Source organism: Diceros bicornis, chromosome 24 (genome assembly GCF_020826845.1).
Source record: "Diceros bicornis minor isolate mBicDic1 chromosome 24, mDicBic1.mat.cur, whole genome shotgun sequence".
Classification (NCBI taxonomy): Eukaryota; Metazoa; Chordata; class Mammalia; order Perissodactyla; family Rhinocerotidae; genus Diceros; species Diceros bicornis.
This window is the reverse complement of record NC_080763.1, coordinates 49,742,008-49,766,058: the sequence shown is the minus strand read 5'-3', so window position 1 is coordinate 49,766,058 and position 24,051 is coordinate 49,742,008. Positions and strand designations below refer to the sequence as shown.

The 24,051-nt window shown below is 54.2% G+C and overlaps 1 protein-coding gene across 4 annotated transcripts in view; it reads right to left on the bottom strand.

The window, feature by feature from the left end:
* PACS2 (phosphofurin acidic cluster sorting protein 2) overlaps positions 1-24,051 on the bottom strand; it is a 67,683-nt gene that overhangs the window by 31,765 nt on the left and 11,867 nt on the right. The gene's annotated exons all lie outside the window — the stretch shown is intronic.

The following is a 24,051-nucleotide window of genomic DNA, read 5'->3' as shown; positions in this document are numbered from 1 at the left end:
ACCGTTACTCCTAGAGACTGGCCATCACATCTCCCAGGACCCCTTGCCTACACCCAGCCAGGCTGGGAGCCACCCTTGGGGTCCCTGCCACAAGTGGGCGCCTCAGCACCCCAGGCTGTCCAGTTAGGCGCCCCTCTCCAGAGGGCTCCTGAGGGCAGGTCTCCTCCACACCCCGAGTGAAGGTGTCTCAGTGTGGGGTTGTGGACAGGCAGGAGAAGGGACAGATAGGAAATCTGAGATTGTAGACCACAGAAGCCCCCAGGGACCAGGGTGCCAGCGCCCTGGGAACTCGCTCCCAGATGTGAGAGCACAGATCTTCCCGGACCCTGCAGGCCTCGCCCACTTCACAGGCCCCGACCACATGGCCCCTAGGACCTTCCACTCTGCCCTAACCCACCCCCTCACCCCCTGCCTCCTTGAACCTTCACACTGCCAACTTCACCTCCACCATTCTGTTCTGAGCCATACAAAGTTGCGGTGACGCGTGCCAGCCCTGCCTAGGGAAGGCCTGGAGGACACCTGCACTGTGCCCACTGCTGTCCCTGGGGAACGGAGTGGGTGGGACCTGAAGCTCCTACTCTGCTGTTGCTGCAGTGTCTGCACTGCAGACCCGGCATGCATGACTGCTGTCCCCGCTCATCTTTCGGGAGGCAGCAGCCACCCAGGGTGGGTCCCAGAACAACAACACGAAGGCACCCAGGACCGAGGAGCCGGCGGGGGGTGGGGCAGGGATGCAGCCCCAGGACCTACGGGCAAGGTTCCATAGACTGGAGACCTCTCCATGGCTCCTTGAAGCCCGGGCCCATTTCCCCACTCAGATGCCAGTCTGCTTGTTCACAGGGGCAGTGACACAGCTACATGAGGGTGAGCACGTGACTATCCATGCTAAAATGTCCCTGCTGCCAGGACAGGTCACGTGCCCAGGCCATGTCCCCAATACCTGTGTTGGAGTCCCATTTGGGAAATCCAGACTTTCCATGCCCACCTGAGTTGTCACTTGGTCCCCAAAGTATGCATCTGAACCCGAAGCAGCAGGACAGATGCCAGACATAGGCAGGCCACGGAGCGTGGCCTGTCTGCCAGCATCAAAGTGACTCTTCACTCCTCTGTCTCTGTGCCTTTGAACGGAGCATGGTGGGCCAGAAGACAGACCCGGGCCCTTCCACTGCACATGTCTCCAGCCAGGCAGCAGGAGCACAGGGAAGGCAGGTGGGCTCAGGTGTGCACACAAGGCCTGGGCGTAATCAACTGCATGGCATTGGGCAGTCTCATGGGCTCCCTGAGCACCTGTCGACCACACACGGAACAGAGACCCCACCGCTGTCCTGGGCTTATAATGTAGACCCCACCCTTGTCCCGGGCATGAAACGAAGACCCCCCTGTTCTATGTTTCCTTAGATTCTATATTTGTCTATTTGGCCTCCATTAATTATAGGGCCAAACTAAGGGCCAAAGTTGTTTCCATCTCCCCTGGATGCAGGGCCCATACTCGGAACCACCTCCTTATCCAACCCTCAACACCAAGCCAATATCCCTACCCTAAACACCCAGGGCCAGGGGGCAGACAACTAGGGACAGCCCCGGGGCTCCAAGGTCCACCAGGATTAGTCAACTGGGCAATCCTAAGCCATTTACCCCGCCACACCGTGCCTTTCCTGTGGAAACCCCAATAAAGGCTCTGGCCTGGGCCTTCCCCTCACTCCCTCTGCCTCCTGACCCACAGGGTGCTCCCCCAGGGCCCTGCATGGCGTGCTGAGCCTGTTGTTTCTAGGGGACTGTGAATAACATTAAGCTTTTTTTTTTTGGTGGCACTGACCTCTCCATGTCGTCACTCAGTCACCGTTACACACTAAGACCCGGCACAAAGCACCCACCCCATACCGGGCCTCATGGCAGCCTGTCAGGCCCTCAGGGGCCGCCTGGGGATGATGGTGACGCCGCCTGCACTCCACCGAGCCCAGAGGACCAGCAGACAGACTCAGGGGCCCCCAGGCAGTGATGCACCCTGATCTGCCAGCAGGGGCAGCCCCAGGTTGGAGGCAAACAGAGTGTGCCCCTTACAGGCCCTGACACCTGCGAGTGTGGCCCAGCAGGGACACCGAGCGCGAAGGGCTGCCCTCGAAGCGCCCGGCCTAGCCCGCTCCACCCATCGAGCTGCGCGGAAGGACGCTGCAGGGCTCTGCATCACTGAGAGAAAGAACTGCAAGGGGAAAGGAGATGCGTCAAAGGGGTTCATACTCACCAGGAGAGACTGCACGGTGGGCAGAAAACATCGCTTAACACGTTTAAAAGAACTGAATCAAATAAAGTGTGTTCTCTGACCCAGATGGAGTTAACTAGAAATCAGCAACAGAGAGAGAGCTAGAGAACATCAAGCACTTGGGAAACTAAACGCACGCTCCCAGACAACCTACAGGCCAGAGAGGAGTCTCAAAGGAAACCAGAGAGATTTTGTGTGGAACAAAAGTGAAATACAACAAATCAAGATCTGTGGGACGCAGTGAAAGCAGTGCTGAGAGGAATTTCAGCATTAAATGCTTATACTAGAAAGAAGAAAGGTCTCAAACAAACAACGGAAGCTTCACCTTAAGACACTAGGAAAAGAAGAGCAAATTAAACCCAAGGTGAGCAGAAGGAAGGAAATAACGAGGATTAAAGCAGAAACAATGAAACTGCAAATAGAGAAAATAAAACCAGAACTTGATTCTTTGGGAAGATCAATAAAATTGATAAAACCTCTAGCCAAAGAAAAAAACAAAGAGAAGACAACAACGAGCAACAGCAGGAATAAAAGAGAACACCACTACAGGCCTCACAGACACGACAACTGTGGTTAGGGAACATGGCAAACAGCTGCAGGCACGCAAATCTGAACACTTAGATAGAATGCACCAATTCCTTGACAGCCACAAACTGCCCAAACTCACCAGGATGAACAGACCACGTGAATAGCATAATCTATTAAAGAAACTGAATTAATAGTTAAAGACTTTCTGAAACAGAAAACTCCAAGTGAATTTAACCAGACATTAAAGGAAGAAATAACACCAATTCTACAGGATATATTCCAGAAAACTAGAGAGGAAGGAATACTTGTCAACTCATTTTATGAGGTTAGCAATTACTCTGATACCAATACCAGATCAACATCCTTTTATGAAAACAGATGCAAAAATCTTCAACAAAACATTAGCAAATTGAATTCAGCCATATATAAAAGGAATAACGAATAACACACCACGACCAAGTGAGGTTTGTTCCAGGAATGCAAGGCTGGTTCAACATTTGAAAATCAATGTAATTCACCACATCAACAGGCTAAATAAGAAAAAACACAAAATGTCAACTGATTCAAAAAAACTTTTGACAAAATTCAATATCCATTTGTGATTAAAAACTCTCAATGAACTAGGAATAGAAGGGAACTTCCTCAGCCTGACGAAGAGCACGTCCAAAAGGCCCACAGCTAACATCGCAATGGACATGAGAGACTCGTACTGTCCCCCCGAGATCGGGAACAAGGCAAAGCTGCGCCCTCTCACCACTGCCAGCCAGCGCAGCGCTGAAGGCCCGCCCCGTGCAATAAGGCAAGAAAAGGAAATAAAAGGGGGAAGGATTGGAAAGGAAAAGATAAAGCTCTTCTTATTTGCAGATATGATCGTTTATACAGAAAATCCCAAGGAATGCAGAAATGTACAAACAAGCTCCAAGAACAAATGAGCTTAGCAAGGCCACACGATACAGGTTCAACATACAAAAGCAATCGCATTTCTACACACTAGCAATGGACAACTGGAAGTCAGTTTTTAAAGCTCCAAAATGAAATAAATCTAAACAATAGAGACAATCTAACAAAACAAATGGAGGATCTGCGTGCTGAAAACTCCCAACTGCTGAAGCAAGGAGTCAAGAAGACCCAAATACAGCAGCCCCCCTTATCCACGGTTTCACTTTCCTCGGTTTCAGTTACCCGTGGTCACCCGTGGTCTGAAAATATTAAATGGAAAATTCCAAAAATAAGCAATTCATAACTCTTAAATTGCGTGCCGTTCTGAGTAGTGTGATAAAATCTCCCGCCTTCCTGCTCTGTCCTGCTTGGGACGTGACTCATCCCTTTGTCCAGCACGTCCACGCTGTATAGGCTCCCCGTCCGGGAGTCACTTAGGAGCCGTCCAGGTTGTCAGATCAACGGTCGCAGTATTGCAGTGCTTGTGCTCCAGGAACCCTTATTTTACTTAACAATCACCCTAAAGCGCAAGAGTACCGATGCTGGCAATTCCCATATGCCAAAGAGAAGCCATAAAGTGCTTCCTTTAAGTGAAAAGGTGAAAGTTCTTGACTTAATAAGGAAAGAAAAAAAATCTACGTTGACCTTGCTAAGATCTACAGTGACTTTTATTACGGTATTGTTGTAACTGTTCTATTTTATCATTAGTTATTGTTGTTACTTACTGTTCCTGATCTATAAATTAAACTTCATCACAGGTCTGTATGTATAGGGAACAACATAGTATACACAGAGTTCTGTACTGTCTGTAGCCTCAGGCATCCACTGGAGGTCTTGAAACGTACCCCCTGCAGATGAGGGGGACAACTGTAAATGCAGGGACACGCCATAATATCGGACACACTCACCGATATTAATTCTCCCCAAACTAGATCTACAGGTTTAATGCAATTCCAATGCAATCCCAGCAAGACGTTTTTGTGGATATCAATAAGTTGATTTTTAAATTGATAAGGAAAGGCAAAGGAACCAGAATAATCAAAATAACATTGACAAAGGAGAATGAAGTCAGTTGGGGCCTCTCAATACCTGCCATCAGACTCGCTATGAACCTGCAGTCATCATGACAGTGTTGTGGTGACAAAAGGAAAGACACAGATTAACAGGACAGAAAAAGAAAGTTTGATAAATCAGACTTCATCAAAATTTAAAACTTTGATCTGTGAAAAACACTGTTGAGAGAATGAAAAGCCAAGCTTAGTTGGGGGGGGGAATATTTGCAAATCACATATTTGAAAAAGGATTTTATCCAGATATATAAAGAGCTCTTAAAACTCAACAAAATGAAAATAAACAACCCGGGCCGGCCCCGTGGCTTAGCAGTTAAGTGCACGCGCTCCGCTGCTGGCGGCCTGGCTTCGGATCCCGGGCGCGCACCGACTCACTGCTTCTCCGGCCATGCTGAGGCCGCGTCCCACATACAGCAACTAGAAGGATGTGCAGCTATGACGTACAACTATCTACTGGGGCTTTGGGGGGAAAAATAAATAAATAAAATTATGGGAAAAAAAAAAAAAGAAAAGAAACAACCCAATAAAAATGGACAAAAGATTTAAACAGACACCTTACCAAAGAAGACTTGTGGGCAGTGAACAGGCACGTGGACAGAGGCTCACATGATCAGTGATTGGGGAAATGCAAATCAAAACCACAACGAGATACCAGCACACACTCATTACAACGGCTGAAACAAAATCCTACGCCTAACCCCCGGCGCTGGCAAGGCGGCAGAGCGCCTGAGCTCTGCACCTGCTGGTGGGAACGCCAAACAGGGTCAAACGTGCAGCTCTCCACCCAGTAATCTGGCTCCTGGGGATTCCCCCCGGGAAATGGAGGCTATGTCCACACGGGAACCAGGACAGGAATCTTCATAGCAGCTGTGTTCACAGTCGCCCCAACTGGAAATACCCTAGAGGCCCTCAAAAAAAGACACAGAAACTGGTCCATCCGCACCAGGAGTGCTGCTGGGCAACGGGACCGAAGCATCCACACACGTGCACGTGCACAGGCACACACGCGCATGCCGTGGCCCCCCAGAGTAGGGAGGTCATGCCCTGATGTGGCTTTCTGGAAAGGGTAGAGCTGAAGGGCGGAGGGCAGATCAGCGGAGAGGGGGGTGAAGGCCGAGGGGCGGCAACAGGGAGCTGGACAGGGGCAACTGTCCAGTGTTCTGAGCCTGGTGGAGGGGGTGACGGGCATCTCAGTGCTGTGGACGAGAACCAGCCTACTGAATGTTACTGTATGTAAAATTTAAAAAGTAACTTTTCAAAAGTTAAAAAAACCTACAAGACCTAAGGGATATTATCAACCAATTGCAAACAAGGCCTTATTTGGATCCTTCTTCAAATAAACAAAAATACATCCACGGAACTTAGTTGGGGTGGGAGTCTCAAGGTCTTAATCTCTTACTTCTCAGGGCCTTCATAACTCCTATTTCGAGACATTTCTGTTCCTTACAACTGGACTCGGGGGAGGGGGTGAGTCTAGAGTTCGCTGTCCACAGCGTGGGGACGACTCTCTCTAGGAAGCACAGGGCACCCACTCTGATGTTTCCTCCTTACAGGAACAACTCAACAGGCTGCGCGCAGGGCCACTGGCTTTCAGTTTGGAAGGAGGGGCCTGCCTCCTTGCATCCTCCTAGGAGCGGGCTCAGGGCTCTGCAGAGAACCCACCTCCCCCGGGGGGGATACCCTGCCTCTTCAGAGGCACATCTCCCAGGACTGTGAACACCTATAGCCATTTGGGTGTTCCTTTTTTTTTTTTTTGTATTCTAAGATATGTGCAAACTGATACTATTTGTGCAAACAGCATTAAAAGCATAAAAAGAATCATTTGCATACAGAAACTGAGCTAGATGAAACAACCAACGCTACTTGTTTTTTATCCAAGTTGGTTCTGAGAGGAAGGCCCGAGGGTCCGATTATAGACAGCCAAGGATGAGGTTTATTGCATAATACACTAAAAACCCCCAACAATGATTCATCACTACCCTGAGATGTTACTCCGTAAACACCCTGCAATCATAGCAGACTCAGCAGTAACAAAAAGGAAGCAAAGGGTATTTTAAACACACTGCCAGTATCAAATATAATCCCCTTGATAGGCAAAAACCCACTATTTCCATGGGAAGGAGACTTGCTCCACGCCTTGTGTTCTGTCTGTCCCTCTGATTGTGTCGGCTCAAATAAGAGAGCAGAAACAGCCAACTTCGTACCTAATCCTAGAGAAACAGCATCCTAGTTTGTTTTCTGAAATAGGGAAGTGGAGGCATACAGAAAAATTACAAAGAATAATGCCACAAAACCCCACATATCCGCCAACAAGAATTAAGAAATGTTCTCGGCACTAACTTCAGATCTTTTTAAAGAAATAAGGTGACAAGAATCACAGAAACCCACTGCGTGCTCTCTCCACCACCCTCCCTTCTTTCCCTCCAAAGGAACCACGATCTCAAGGGGGTCTCCTTCCACGAGACTGACAGCTGTCCCCAACACTGGTCTCCCCCATGTTAGCTGTGTTTCCTGGCCAAAGGCCTTGGTCTTGACTCTCCCGCAGCTGGGTGAGGCTACTGAGCAGCCCAGGTGGTGGATCCCGAGCAGAGGTGATGTGCCTCATGTCCTGGGAGGCAAGCCCCTGGCTTGCTCCCTTCTCCCTGGCTGCAATGGTAGGATCTAGGCAACCCTGCTGGACGCAGAAGTGGAAGCCATGTGCTGAGGACAGCAGAGCCCCCGGCCAGCCCTGGACCACTGATACCTGCACCGTGACACAAGGCAGCAATCAGCACCAGCAGCAGCTCTGCGTTTCCGGCTCCCTGTTACAGAGATGTCACTGTACCCTTGACTGCTGGGCACGTCATGCTTTTACTAAAGGTACACGTACAGGGAAGAGTGTACTGTTCTGTTTCTTAAACCACATGGCTACCACCACTCTGCTGATGCTTTTGCGACTTGCTCTATTCACCCAACATCTCGCTCCTTTCAGAGAGCTGTCTACACTGCTCATAGAACAAACGTGCATACCCCCTGCCACCTGTATACTTCCTCACTGTGTGAGCACAGGATTTCTCCATCCCCTACTGATGGCCACTTGGGCTGTTCCCAACAACCTGATACTACAAACACGCTCTGGTCTGAGTCTTCATGGATCCAGGTGGGAGCTGTGCCGAGATGTCATCTACCTGAGTGGGGTGGCCGGGTCAGGGCTCTGCACACTTGGAACCTGTCCAAGGATACTGTCAGGCTGTCCTCCTCAGCTGTGGGACTCACGTGCACTCCTACCGGCCCAGAGAGCGTGCCGACTCCCACACTCGCTGTGTTAGTGTCCTTGGCGCTGTAACAGACAGCGCAGCCTGGGCGACTCCAACAGCCAGACATCTATTATCTCACACCTCTGGAGGCTGCACGTCCCACAGCAGGGTGCTGGCGGGGCGGGTTTCCTCCGGGGGTCATAAGGGAAGGAGCTGTTCCAGGCCTCTCTCCTTGGTTTGCAGACGGCCGCCCTCGCACTGCCTCATTGCACGGCCTTTCCCCTGTGTGCACACCTCTGGTGTCTGTGTCCAAATCTCCTCTTCTTGTAAGGACACCAGTCATAGCAGAATACGGCCCACCCCAACGGCCTCATTTAACTGCATCACCTCTTCAAAGGCTCCATCGCCAAACACAGTCACAGGCCAAGATGCTGGGAGAGTTAGGAATTCAACATGTAAATCCAGGGGGGCATGGTTCAGCCCTAACACTCACCCACACTCCAAATGAACAGACTCATTAGACGCGGGGTCTGACATGGGAGACTCTCGCTGTGGTTTTATTTTGTGCTATATCACCCTGACTGGGGAGGCTGTGCAGCTGCCAGGTGTTCACTGGCCATGAGCGTCCCTGGACACCGCCTGTCCACAACGTCTATTTTCTGCTGCCCTGACATTTCCTTACTGTCGAGGAATTCTTCGTTTACTCTAGGTGTAATCACTGGCTTATGTACATCGCATATATCATCTCTTAGCTGTAGGCTGTCATTCGAACGGGTTTCTAAAAATGCTTACATAATTGAATAAATGTCTTTTTTGATTTATGCCTCCCCGATACTACATTTTTTAATTCCACACCCCATTCCCAATTTTTTCACTTCCTCTTTTCACGTTGAGGTCATTCATCCACTTGAAGTTGTTTTGTGTATGGGGTGAGGTAGTGACCTGGTTTCATTGTTTCCTATAGGGATGCCCAACTGTCCCCAAACCACTTGTTCAAGAGCACATCCCTTCCTTGCTCATGAATACAGCCGTCTCTGAAGGACACGGACGCGGTCCTGTGTTTCTGTGCTGCGGTCCATAGATCAATTTGTCTATTCTTCTGCCAATTGCATATTGTTTTAATTAATATAGCTTATTTTTAAATACATATATGCTAAGGAAAATACCCCCTGACACCAACACACTTATTTTTCTTTAAAGTTGCTTGTCTGTCTCATAAACGTTAGAATTAGCTCGCCAAGTTCTACTGCTATGTGGAGTTTTATGAAATTGAACTGCATTTAGGGGGAACTGACACCTTTAGGTCACTGACTGAGTCTCTGCATCTCCTTACTCAAGTGTCTTACGTCCCTGAGTAAGTGGCTGGATGTTCCTCCTGTGAAAGTCTTTAATACCCTCTGTTCAGTTTACTCCTAGATAGCTGCTTTTATGAATGACACTGTTTTTCTTATTTTCAAGTTGGTTATTGCAGGTGTGTGAGCACTACTGATGCTGTGTGTTGATCTTGTTATCAACCAACCTTCCAGAACTCTTATTGGTTCTAATATCTTGTACACTCTGTTATTGTCCATTTGAACAATTGTCTGAAAATGGCACCTGTTCCTTTCAGCCCAGTCCTATTTATTTTTCCCGTCTTGCTGCACTGGCCAGCAATTCAAGAATCACATTAAAGCATTACATTTCTTCTTCTTGACTTTAAAGGTACTAGTTCTAATGTTTAAGAATGAGGTGTATGTAGCAGCACTGACCAGTGGAACTTTCTGCAATGATGGAAATGTTCTATAGCTGCAGTAACACGGTAGCCAGGAGCCAGCACTTGAAGTGTGGCTAGTGCAACCACAGAAGTGAATTACACATTTTAATGAATGAATGGATTAATTCATTAGAGCCAAATGTGGGCAACCACATTGGATAGTGCAGGTCTCTAGATTTTTAGTCAGTACCCTATAACAGGTTAAAGTTCCTTTTTATTTCTATATTCCTAAGAATGTAACATGAAATCAAATGCTTTTTCTAGATATACTCTATAATTTTTTCTTTCAATCTGTGAATGTGATAAATTAAAATAATAAATATTCTAAAGTTAAATCACCCACACATCTCTGAGATAATTCCTATTTTATGGCATACTTCCCCTTTTTTATACCCTGTAGGGATTTTTTTGGTCAACATTTTATTTAGGACTTTCACCTACTCTCTTCTCTTGTGCTGCCCTTATAAAGATGGGCAGCTTCACATCTTTTATAACCTCTTCTCAATCTCTGGAACACTGCATATGAGACAAAGCTCATTTCTTAAATATTTGGTAAAATTCACCAATAAAACCATCTGGTGTTCTCTGCAGAAGAGAAGAGGTTTTAATGTAACTGGTCTCTTCACGTTTTCTATTTTGCTAAGTCAATTACTAAGTAACTCATATTTTTCTCTAGAAAATTATCCTCCTCATCAAGTTTTCATATTTATTGACAACATTGTTTATAGTGTTCTTCAACTTTATTTGTATCATTCCATTCCTAAAATTGTTTAGATGTGTGCTTTCTTTATCTCTTGATCACTTCTGCCAAAGGTCTGCTACTAGTCTTTCCAAGCAGTCGACTTCTGGCTTTTGTTAATATTCAATATTGTTTTCTATTTCATTACATTTTGCTCTTTATCATCTCCATTCCTCTATTTTTTTTTTTTTGTGAGGAAGATCAGCCCCGAGCTAACATCCATGCCAATCCTCCTCTTTTTGCTGTGGAAGACTGGCCCTGGGCTAAACATCTGTGCCCATCTTCCTCCACTTTTATATGGGATGCCGCCACAGCATGGCTTGACAAGCAGTGTTCGGTGCGTGCCCGGGATCCAAACCCAGGCCGCCAGCAGCGGAGTATGCGCACTTAACCGCTACGCCACAGGGCCGGCCCCTCCATTCCTCTATTTTACTCTGTTCTTTATATAACTTGAGTTGGATGCTCCCGTGATGGAACGCTCACTCTCTCATTCTCCAATATTTGCAGTTAAAATGAGTTTCAGTGTTCAGAATCGACAGCCGCAGGTGACACCAGCATGGGAGTTTTGACCTCACCTAGCGGTCCACCACCCTACTCCTAGAGCAGCCTCCTTGCCACTCCGGTTCTCCAGCCCCCTTCAGGAAGGGCGGCCCCCAAGCCCCAGCTTAGCGTTCCCTGTTTCACAAGAGCTCCCCCACAAACATGCTTCTGGGGCCCAATAGCCATGACCGGCCACCTTCCCGGCTCCAGCCTGGCCCAGGGTCCCTCTTCATCCAAATCAATCCCACCTAGGGATTTCCTGTGCATTTCTTCAAGAGTGGGTGTGCGTCTAAGAACTCTTTCTACTCTGTCTCTCCTGGCGTTTCTGCGTCTGATGGTCTTTTCAAAGCAGCGGTCTTGGTCTGTGTAAGTGGCGGTGGGACAGTACAACCTCCCCTCCCCACAGCATCTGATTAAGCTGTCTGCTGGCATGTCATCCTTGGTGGGGGAGGGAGGAGATGCTATATTAGGGGGTCATCTTAAAGACGGATGTGGAAAATGCCTCTGCTCTTGGGAAGGGAATGAATGCCTATCTCTGGGCATGAGGGGGCCCCTGAACACACACTCCAATCCTTAGGGTCTCTGGTGCTTGCCGTGCAGGAAGAACTGGGCCTATGGGACCACTGCCAACATTGAGGGACACAAGGGGACAGCCGCATGTCCCCAAGAACGTGCAAAACAGAGACTGAGGAGTGCCTGTGGGAAGTCAGCAGAGCTGCAGAGGTGCCCATGGCCCAGGACAACCAGACACCCCAGGCTGGGCTGCAGTCAGGCTGAAGGCAGGTGCAACTACCTCAGAGCCACCTTCTCCCAGCAGGCAGGCTCCCAGGAGACCAGGCCAGCCCAGCCGGTGCCAAGCCTCCTGCTTGTGGGTCTCTGTCTCTCCATATTCACAGCTGGTGCTGTGGCTTCCACGTGTTCTCAGGTCAGTGGGCCTTGCAGAGTGTGGAGCTCTGCCAGGATGAGCTCCCGGGACACGAGCTGAGGCCCTGCACCGCTTGGTGCCCGCCCCCACCCAGAGGGAAGGGAAACCTCCTTGGGGGTAGGTCCTCACCCAGCCCAGGGCTGCTGGGGGAAGCCAACCACGCCGAGGCCACGGACAGGAGAAAGGCTGGCCTGGGCGCTGGACAGAGGCTGAAAGATTGGGCTGTGAGGGCCAATCTGGAGGAAGAGGGAGGTGCCCGCAGGGTCAGAGGGGAGAGCAGCTGCAGGGAACGGTGGAAGGAGGGAGAGGAAGAGGAGTGGGAGGAAGGGGGGAGATGGCCCCACAGGGAAGAGGAATTTCCAGGGTCGGCCATGTCCACTCTGGAGTAGACCTGTGCTGGTGGACTCGCAGGGGGACCAGGTAGCATGGGGTGCTGCTGGGTCTGGACCCTGGAGGGCAGAGGTCAAGTTGAGCACGGGGTCAGGGTCAGGGGTGGATGGACACCGAGCCCTGGGACTCTGGGACAGAAGCCAGGGGGGTTGGGGGCAGTAAGAAGAGGGAGCAGAACGCCATGGGAATGAAAGTGGGGGCAGCAGAGACCTCCCCTCGGGGTCACTCAACAAGCCCACGCAGGTGGAACACGCACAGCCCAGGGAAGCAGGGACAAGCTCTACTGTGGGGTCAGGCTCTGGCAGGGGCCCGAGGTCAGAGAAGGCATCCTGGGGAGGGGCAGGGGAGGGCAGTGACATCCAGACAGGGGGTGCCATATCCTGACACCTCCTGGTTTTTGTGAGTTGCAGAACAAGTGACATTTTAAAAAGTTCATCAAAACCTGGTTTTGCAAAAATTTTTATATACGCAAGGCCTGCAGGCATTTCCACTTCAACAGGCACGTCTCTCGGTTAATACCGTCCAGGGGAGGAAGGGAGGCCAGCTCCATCCAGCGCTCCGTGTCCCATGTCTGGAGCCTGCGCGCACTAAGACCCCGCAGAGTCCCCCACAGCCCTGCTCCCCTCTCCTACCTCCGGGAAACCTGGCCAGCACGCGTGCCCCGTCCCAGGACAAAGCCCCCAGCCCACCCACCTTCAGAACGGAGATTCCAAGTTGGGGGAGGGCAGGACCTACAATGGGGGACACGAGGCTGGAAACAGCACACAGCAGTTTTCTCTTTGGAGGACTGACCCCCCACATCCCCATGTGTGTGATGCAAACCAGCAATGGGCAGCCCAGCTTTACTCTGTGGGGAGCCCGGCTTTACTCTGCGGGAGGGCACTTGCTGATGACTGGGTTGCCACAGGCTGTCCGAGGGAGGGTCTGGGCAGAACACCACTGGGGTCTCTGGGGCTCCAGAAGGGCGAGGTGCGGAGGACCCCACCCAGGGGCTCAGGCTGGTCTGGGGGTCTGGAGACCAGGCCCCACTCTGAGCAGGAACCCAGGCAGACCAGCCGCCTGAGCCCGTCCTGGGTCTCACCTAGAGCCCAGCCAGGCACTGTGAGGTCAGCACTGGTTGACACCGGGATTCTTGGTTTTAACCTTTCCCCTCTGGTGGGAGTGTTAATGCCACAGCCTGATTTTGGGGAGCAGTTTAGCAATGTTTGTCTTTTTTTATTCTGGTAAAATATACATAATATAAAACCACTTTAACCATTTTTAAGCGTGCAGTTCAGGGGCGCTAAGCACATTCACATTGTTGTGCAGCCACCACCACCATCTATCTCAAGAACTTTTCGTCTTCTCCAACTGAAACTCTGTCCCCATTAAACACTCCCCAACCCCCTCCCCCAGCCCCTGGCACCCACCATCCTACTCTCTGTCTCTACGAATCTGACTCCTCTAGGGACCTCATATGAGTGGAATCACACAGAATTTGTTCTTTGTGACTGATTATCTCACTCAGCATGATGTCCTCCAGGTTCATCCATGTTGTAGCACGTGTCAGAATTTCCTTCCTTTTTAAGGCTGAATAATACTCCATTGTGTGGATGGACTACATTTTGTTTATCCATTTGTATCATCCATTTGTACCATCCATCTGTGGACACTTGTGTTGCTTCCACATTTCAGCTATTATGAATAATGCTGCTGTAAACATGGGGGTGCAAATATCTACTTAAGTCCTTGCTTTCAGTTCTTCTGGGTCCACACTCAGAAGTGGAATTGCTGGATCATACGAGAATCATCTGCTTAGTTTTCTGAGGCACCTCCACAGCGGCTGCCCCATTTTACATTCCCACCAACAGCGCACAAGAGTTTGGTTTTAACTTTTGATAAAAAACTTTTGCAAAGAGGGGTTCTCCCACAAACAGGGCCTACATCCCTAAGAGGAAAGCAGGGCTGTCTCACCCAGCTGCGCCCCCAGGCTGGCCCGGAGCATGGGGGAAGGTACATGTGCCAACCCTAGGCAGAAAGCAAGCAGAGAACACACCCCTCCCTCAGACGTGAAGCAACATGACACGTCAGGAAGAGGGACGTCTGGAGGAGGGGGGACGCAACTCTGCCTGGGCCTGAGAAGAGGCGAGGGGACCCCGCCCGGAGCGGAGGTGAGGGGAGTGGAAGGCAGTGAGCTGCAGCCAAGCCATGGTCAGGCTCGGGCGGGCGCTCTGGACAGAGCAGTGACATTCCTGGGTGGCCTGGGGAGGGGAACTCTTGCCCACCTGTGGAAATGGACAGAGCGCAGGGCCAAGGGTAGTGGGAGGACGGGCGGCAGGTTGGGGCCCGGGTGATGGATCCTCCCTGAAGTAGCACCAAGACGCCCCATCTTCTCCACGTGTAGCAGCTGTTACTGAGATACTGGGGCTCCCTCAAGGCCCCAGTGCTCTCGCCTTTTCTGTCTGTTTCCATCTGCTTCTGCTCCATCCTCTGGGAGAGCTTCTCAGCTTGTACTGAGCTCCCATGCTGAGCTTTCCATGTTTGCCATCAAGTTCTGGCTCCCACTAATTCTCATTGTTCTGGAATATTCTTTCACCAGGGCCTCTCGTTCCCGTTCCATGGATGCAGGGCTGCGCCATTTTGGAGTTCCACTCTTTGGTCACCTGCTTTCTGTCACTCTGCTGGACCTGGACTCCAGGGTCTGCTCAGGTCCAGAGCAGGGATGAGGAGGCCACCAGTCTCCTCCCTCTGCCCCAAGCGTCTGTGCCTCAGTTCCTTCAGAGAGTCTGGGGGCCGGGCCTGTCCTCAGCTTTCCCTACTGCTGATCTACCCCAGTGGTCCTAGGCTCCTCCAAAATGCAGTCCCTCATCAATGCGTGGCCAGTGTCCTCCTGACCACCCAGGGGCCGATGCCAGGCCTTCCTGCCCTTGGCTTTCCCCATCTCCTGGAAGCCCTCTGGCCTCTCCTCCTCTCCACCTGACCAGCCCCGCAGGAGGACCCCAGGCCCCTCGAGCTCTGCACTGGCTGCCTGTGACTCTGTGCTGTCCTGCCGGGTGCCAGCTGGTGTGGAGATGCTCGCGGGCAGAGCCCACTGACTGCCTCTGTCCAGTGTCCGGGCAGGCCCTCGGATGCAGAGCACCCACCAGACCTCCTGCACTCCCAGCACAGGATCCAAGCTGGCCCCTCGGGGCCTGGCCCCACCCTGCTGACCACGCTTAGCCACATGGGCCTCCATGCTGTCGCCCCCCAGCGATCAGGTCCGTGCTGCATGCAATGTTGCCGCCTCGCTCCCTCCTCAGTGATGTTGCTCAGGGCTGGGAAGTGTGTGCTCTAGTCCACTGTCTGTCTCCTAAAGCAGAATGGGACAGGTCCCGGGGCCCAGAACAGTGCTGGGGCCCATGTCCTCAACGGGGAAGAGGGGCGGGCAGGCTCTAGACCCCAGCACAGCGGCTTCCCCGCTCCGCGAAACACTAACTCTTCCTAAGATCAGAAACATGGACGTTACCGCAAGCAAAGTCAGAGGCGGACAATGGAGGCAGGAAGACAGCCGCGGTGCCGACGGCAGACAGAGGCCCAGTGTCCCCCAGAACAAAGGCTCTTACAGACGCACAACAAAAGGACAACGATCCACAGAAACGTGGGCGACGCCGCAAACAGGCGAATCACAGAAGCGCAGACCCACAACACACAGCAAACTCGGGCTCCAGAACCTTCCAGAACCTTCCAGGGCCGGGGCTGCTTCACTCCCTGCCGCCCGGAGCCCCTCACTTTCTATTTTGAGAAGGTCCAGCTCTGGAGAAAGGTTACAACAGCTCAGTGAGCAACAGCTACAACAGTGAGCACCCCCAACAGCCAGGGCCCCACCCCGTGTGCACCTGGACTTCTGCCGACTGGCTGAGAGTGAGTGGGGCATCAAGCCCCGAAGCCCCCACATCCCCCACAAGTGAGGGGCCATCTCCTAAGGCGTCTTCAACACGCCTGCCACCCAGCTGACGCCGGAGCCGTCATCCCAGGTGCCTTCCTTCCTGTTGGGAGACAGGGTCCAGGGGGGCCGCGCGTCACAGCTGCTCCCTGCCTGGCTGGTCTCCTCGATTCGAGAACCATTCCTGCCCCCTTTCTTACAACTTTATTTTATTGTGGTAAAATACACATAATGTAAAATTGACCACTTTAACCATTTAAAGTGTACAAATCGGTGGCATTTAATACCTTCACAATGTTAAGCAACCATCACCTCTAATTCCAGGACATTTCCATCACCCCAGAAAGAAAGCCCCTGCCCTGGGCTGTCACCCCCTCCCACTCCCCAGCCCCTGGCAGCCTCCAGTCCACTCTCTCTCTGTGGATTCACCTGCTCTGGACATTTCCTATAGAGGTAATCACACAGTACGTGGCCCCTTGTGCCCAGATTCCTTCACTGACCATCATGCTGTCCAGATTCATTCACACTGAGGCATGTGTCAAGATTTCCTTCCTTTCTAAGATGGGCACGGATGTTAGCCCAGGGCCAGTCTTCCTCGGCAAAAACAGGAGGATTGGCATCGGATGTTAGCCCAGGGCCGATCTTACTCACAAAAAAAAAAAAAAAGACTTCCTTCCGTGTTAAGGCCGAATACTATTTCCTTCTCTGGGCAGACCAGATTCTGTTCACACCCTCACCTGCTGATGGACTTCCGGGAGGCTGACAGAGCCTCTGTGAACAGAGCTGCTGTGAACATCTATGGATGGTCTTCTTCTAGTCCCTGCTCCAATGCTTTGGAAAGAGGGATTTGTTGGGCCACATGGTGACCCTACGTTTAACCTTTTGAGGGACTGCAGACTGTTTCCCAGGGCAGCTGCCCCACTGCACGTTCCCACCAGCCACGCTCAGCCCGAGCCTGACACAGACCAGACCACCTGGGCCCAGAAGCAGCCCTGGCCGGGTTAAAACCACAGCCACGCGTGGGGCTTGCCTCCACGGCTCAAATGCGCTGCCTGTGTGTTCGGTGGGAGGGAACACTAAGGGGCCATTTGTTTCCAGGAGCTGACCTGGTCTGCGCAGTCGCGTATCTGCCCAGTGGGAGTTGGGGCTCAGTGGTGGCAGGCAGCCCCCACTCCCTGTCCTCTCCCAGGGATCGGCCGGCCCAGGAGCAGGCCCAGGGCGGGGGCAGACGAAGGCCCACACTCAGTGTCCTGCAGGGCCCAGGGGTGATGGAGGTCCACGCAGCGGGGCCATGGCACAGTCGCGGGGGCCTGGAGAGCAGCAGGCAGCCCTGCACACTTCCTTTACAGACGGCCCAGCGTGGTGAACCGCGGCCCCGAAGGTGCTCAGGAGCTGGCTGTGAAGAGGCTGAGGGCTCAAGTTTGCCCACATCCCGAGAGCTGAGCAGCTTGCTCCGACAGCCCAGGGGGGCTGCCAGCTCTCACTGGCCCAGCTCAGCTTTCTCCAGTGTCCAAGCCTTATCTGGACACGGCTGCTTCCTGCTAATTAGAAGAGAAGGTCAGAGGTTCCTTCTCAGTGTCTCTCTGTGTGGGGCCAGCATGGCTCCTGCAGGAGGCGGGAGACAGTCAGGGCTTCCTCACAGAGGGCCAAGACCCCCTGAAAGGGATGAAGCAGGAGGAGCAGCTGGGTCACTGTGAGCCCACCTTCCTGCCCCGGCAGAGGCCAGCCCTGCCGCAGGCAGACAGGGCATGGGGAGGAGAGGCTGAGGAGCCAGGTAGTGGTGGGCGCTGGAGTCAGAGGCCAGCGTGGCCACGCGCATGGAGGAGCCAAGGGCCCACTAGAGGCCACGTCAGCCCAGGCCCCTGCAGAGAGCGCTACATGTCTAGTAGCTCCGAGGGGACCGTGCAGGCAACACAGGAAAACACACCCACAACCTCAGCACAGGCCCTGGGACCCGACGAGCTCCAGCCAGTCAGCAACGAGGCCATTACACACAGGAGCCATGGGCCATTCGCTGTTCTGGGCCCAGCCTTCAGGACACCCCAGTCCTCAGGCCTGCTGGGCCTGCATCCTCCACCTCGGTGACCCAGAGGCCCCAGAGGTCACTCCTTGCCCCTCCACCTCCAACCCCCCAGCCCCAGGCATGCAGGCATACCTCATCAGTCCCTGGAGGGGGACCCCACATTGTCCCCACAGGCGAGGGCTGACACGGGTCTCCTGGCAGGAAAGGGCCCCTGCCCAGTGCCTTCCTGTGAGCGAGGCTCCTCCCCAGCAAGGGGCTTTATTTTAGCAGAGGCAGCATAGGCGGTGCTGGGAAGCTCGGTGCAGAAGGGGATGGCAGCCAGCTGCAGGGGCAGGGACAGCAGGTGGGGGGGAGCCCCGAGAGCACCTCGGTCGGGCCACGTGTCCCTCCTGCATGGCCTATGGCCTGGACCTCACCACAGCAGACTTTAGGGACTCAGCGATGGTCCCAGGTGGCCCTGCTCCAGGCGGGAAGCTGTGGTTCAGGTGACTCTCAGCCAGGGGAGCGAGGGCCTGGCTGGCCACCAGCCTTGGAGTCTGCCTGGACAGGGTACAGGCGACAGCCTTCCTCTGGCTTCTTTGCCAAAATCCACCCATGGGGCAGGACAAGGGTGAGGGGGTGCGGGCACAGTCAGGGATGGGCCTGGAACGAGGTAGCCCGTTTCCAAGCTCCTGCAACATTCAGCTTTCCCAGGGGCTCAGAGAGCACACCCTGGCCTCTCCCCAAGTGCAGCCTGTCCCAGGCATGTCCCCAGACCACACCAGCAAGAAGCCAGAAACTTCTCTCTGGGGACACTGAGTCCCGCAGCCTGGGCAGCACAGTCCTCAGTGATGGGCTTCCATGAGGGCTGGGAGGAGGGGGGCCCACGGCTGACAGCAGAGCACCTGAGCCGTGTGTGGCTAACAACCTACAACGGGGCAGCCTCCTGGTGTACCCCCTCCTCGTGGTCAGGATCAGAGGAGGAACAGAACTGGCCCTGTGGGTGTGGGCCCTGGCCAAGTGGGGGGCATTAGGTGACTCCAGGCTGTCAGATACTGACAATGAGCATGTGGGCACCCCAATGCCTGGGTTAGGGGAGGCGTGGGAGCCCCGAGGGGCAGCAGGGCAGTGGGAGCAGATGGAGCTGGCAGGGAGCAGGGGTGGGGGTCCACACATCCCTCTGACATCCTACACCAGTTGCTCTGGGTCCCAGGCTCGGCGGGGACCCACGTCCGGAGCTCCACTCCCAGCACACACCACTGCAGGCCCACTGTGCGCCGGGCTCTGCTGGGCACAGGGTCCACACAGATGAGAAACCACGATGACTGGGCCTGGCGGGGGGCCAGGGAGCGGGGCGGCAGTTACGTGCAACCTTGAAGTACCTGTTGGGGGAGCAGAAGAGTGTGCACTGCTCTGGGCATCCCCCCAAAACAGTGGGAAACAGTGGGTGCTACAGACTGAACCGTTTCCCTCAAAATTCATGTTGAAACCTAGCCCCCAGTGTGCTGGTGTTAGGAGGTGGGGCCTTTAGGAGGTGATTAGGTGGTGAGGGTGGAGCCCTCACGAATGGGATCAGCGCCCTTATAAAAGGGACCCCCACAGAGCTCCCTCACCCCTTCCGCCCTCCAAAGACACAGCAAGAAGGCGCCATCTGTGTAGCGGGAAGCGGGCCCCGCCAGACACTGATTCCACCGGCACCTTGATCTGGGGCTGCCAGCCCTCAGGACCCTGAGGAGAAAGTGTTTGCTGTTTAAGCCACCATCTGCAGGGCTTCGCCATGGCTGCCCAGCCGCCCGAGCTGACAGACGGTGGGATGGGGTGCAAGCCCATATCAGATTTCTTCTCTGCCCCGCAACAGACAGATGCATCTGGGACCAAACTTCTCGCTTAGGAATCAAGACCCCTCTCCTCTGGGGGGCTGCAGGGGTGGCAGAGGGACAGGCAGATGGGGTCCCTCTCTAGTAGGGAGACAGCCCCTGAAATCCTGCTCCCAGGGTCTGGGGGCCAGCCTGAGTTGGGACCCTGGGCTGCTGGACCAAGATTTCTGCCAGCACCAAGTCCCATGTGTGCCACGCGATGTCTTGCAGAGAAGCCTCCCTCCGAGGAAGACTGGGTGGCCCTGGAGGCCAACAGGCGACAGCAATCTCACCGTCAGAGGGTCGGGCACAGAGCCCACCGAGGCACCGTGGCTGCCTCGCTCCCACCTGCAGCTGCCAAGGCCAGGAGAAGGGTGGCACACGAACTGCCTCCTGTGTGCCCAGGGGGCCCGCTGCACACGTCACCACCAAACTACCCACCTGCTCCCTCACTGCCCCGACAACCACGCACACTTGGCGTCAAGGGTTCTTGGAGCAGTCGTGGCACTCTGTGTGGTCCCACACGGTGGGGCAGGGGACCAACCACAGAGCTCTGAGGGTGGCCCTCATGGGTTGGCACCTCACAGAGAGACGCAGGGCATGGGCTCCCACCAGGAAGGCCAACTGGGAGGAGAGAAAGGGCGTCTGACCGGACCTGGATGAGAAGTCTTCCAAAACGAGCAAAGACACAGATGCTTATATTCGGCAAACAGAGTCCCAGGAGGACAAAATAGTGATGATAAATTCATGCCCACACACACCAAGCCCAAAGAAAAACTCTTCCAAGCAACCAGAGAGAACACACATTACCCACAAAGGAACCACAAGCAGGCTTATCGCAAACTTCTCAAAACCATGGCAGAGGCCACAGACAGAACCGCCCAAGTATCAAGGGCAGGAAATCGCCCACCCGGACTCTGCTACCCCAGGGCGCGGGGCGGGTGCCGTCTCCAGGCATCGAAGACTGAGAGCCCCCACCCAGCCCTGACGAGGAACTACTGAAGGCTGTACTGCAGGGAAGCTGGCTGTCGCGGGAGCCGGGACACGGACGCTGATCCCTCTGTGAGGAGGGGTCTGAAATCAGGATGCGCCCGGGAAAGGGATGCAGCGTCCTGCCTTCTAAGGTCCTCAGTGCGTTTGGGAGGCGGGAGGGATGGTAGTTTCCCTTCAATGTCAGTAAATCTCACTTTTTAAGCAAATCAGTAACAGATAAATGGACTACGAAACAGATTTCTAGGAGGGCGTAATAAAGAAAACTCCATCAGTCTTCATCAATTTCCAAGGAAGAAACGACCAAAAATAGCAAAGGAAAAGCATGAAAAAAGAAGACGACAGAAGCAAGTGCCCATCCATCAGTCATCACAGAAATAGAAACCTGCCAGTGAAAAACCACTCCGGGTGGCTGACAGCTGCTCCTGGGGCCAGGAGGGCTGACGTCACAGGACACAGCTGCACCGAGATGTCAGGACACGCTTAAAGCAGAAAGCGGGATTCGAGCAAAGATGACAGAAATGATAAAAGGGCGCATCACCAGGCAGCTGGATGAAGGCCAGCCCTGGCAACCTGTGGAATCGCCAGGGAAAGAGGGGAATGCCGTGGGTCTCAGGCGGGCCCAGGACTCTGGTGTCCCCGCTGGGGCAGGTGGCCGCGGCATCGGTGGTGACCTGGAAAGTACAGCTGCTGCCCTGGGGCCCAGGTCCACAGAGAGATGCTGCTGGCCCAGGGGCAAGTCACCAGGGGCCTGCACAGTACAGGGCCTGCAGGAAAGCAACGCAGCACGGCTGTCCTCCATCTACGTGGCCTCGGCTGGGAAAGGACCTGACACCAAAGCAAAATTTCCATAAACCCCTGGCCTTCCTCCTTCCCACAAACAGAACTTGGGCTTCTTGGAGTGCTGCCATTTTTCCGCCCCAGTTTTCTGCTGAAACCATGCTGCAGGCGCCCCTGCCCCACCTGGGCCTGCGTCCTGTCTCTAGGAGATGCCACACTCAGACCACCACTCAGACCACTTCCCACCTTCCGGCCCACCTCCTCTAGCACCTGACCACCGTCCATCACCCCTCACCAGCCCCAGCCCAGTGCCCCCTCTCCCTCCCTTCTGGTTCCACCTGGCAACACCCAGTTCACCAGCTACTCTGCACCTGAAATGCTGGACACAGCCGCAAAGAACGCCCAGTGCCAACTGTCCATCCTGGGGTCTCCCCCTCCACTCTCTGGGCCGCTGCCTCATACCCCTCTCCCACCCCCTGCTCCATTGCTCGCCCTGCTAGAAACAGAGGTGATCTGAGGAGAACTGCTTCTCGCACCAGCAAGCACACGGCCACACACGGCCCACCTGTTCCTCCTGGTGTGCGCCCCCATCACGGCACACACACTGACCCCAAGCCCCCTCCAGCTACCACTGTTCCCCACCAGGCTCTGCCCGCCAACCAGAGAAACTCCTGGGGCAGTCCCAACATCGGGGTCTGTGCTCACCTCACACCTCAGTCCTAGCAGCTGTCTCTCCCTCTGGAAACACCGTGTCTCGGACCCTTGGCTGTCTGGGGCCTTCTCTCCTTATGACTGCTGCGTGCCGTGGAGCCCCAGGGCCCAGCGCTCAGCCCCTCTTTGCAGCCACACCACTGCCCTCAGGGCCAGTCCACCTGTACCAGGTGGGTGCTCAGGTATACCAGGACTGTCCCCCAGTTAGGGGCAGGGTCACACTGAGGTTGTGCCAGAGGTCAGGCGCACTGGCCCCCGGGATCAGCCATTTCCCACTACCCACCGTGGGCACGGCACCACAGTCACCTCTTGGGGCCCCCAGCTCCCCCGGCGCAAGGCCAGAATTGTGACCTGGTGCTGCCCACGGAATACTGGGCAGCTGAAGGGCTGAGGGAGCCGTGAAGGCACCACTGCTTCCGTCTAGGGGGTCCTGCTTCGCAGTCCTGTCCTCTCTGGAAGGACAAGAGACCTTGAGAGGTGACGGGGGCAGTCAGTGCTAGCTGGAGCCTCCTCTGTGGGGATGCCAAATGGACATGCAGATGGAGGTGGGCACTCGCCTCCTCCATGCCTGGCCCCAAGTTCCAGGGGTGCCATTTTCCAGCTGCAGAGGCTCCTGCCCCATGCGGTGGAGCCCACCGTCTCCTTGCCCAAGATAAGGCTCCAGGTGCGCTCATTGTCGGGAACGAGTCTGCTGTGGACCTGCAGGCTCGCTTTCAACGAGTGCATACAGCGGCCCACCAGTCTCCCAGAGCCGCGGTCTGGGGAGAACGCCGCTGCCGTGCGTCCCAGCTGTGCCCCACACAGCCTCAAAGAAAGGGCTGCCAGGACCTCGCCCAGCCGTTGTGAGAAGCCCTCTGAGTGGTTACAAGCTCTCAGGAGACCAGAAAGTTCCAGTCACTTGGCTACCACCACAGTGACCCCCCCAAAGGATGACTAAGACCATGGGCCCTGGATCTACGGCACTGCAGAGCCCGGGGCCCCAAGCACCCTAGACTCTCTAGACCTCCTGAAGACCCCAAGTCCCCTCCTCGACCATCAATCCAGTCCTTAGGACGGAGCTGGGGGACCAGGGGCAACAGCAGGTGACAGTAGGCAGGACCTGGTTCTGGGGGCTTCTCATCCAGGCAGGAAAGGTGACAGTTGCCAGGTAGTAAATTTTGAATGATGATGGAAATGCCAAGCCAGGTGCCCAGGGCATGAGAGAGGCGAGGAGAGGGTCAGGATGGGGGCCACGTGGGGAGGGCTGCAGCTGGAGCTCAGGGACCTTACAAACCACAAGCACCCCTCCCTCAGGCCTTCGCCAAGCCAGTGGGAAAACAGCTGCACCTCGCTCAGCAGACTCCCCCTTTGCAGACCAAGCATGCTGCGTGTCACGGCCCCTGGCCTGGGGAAGTGCGGGCCAGCCTTGAGGAAAGGCCTCTCCGGGGAGCA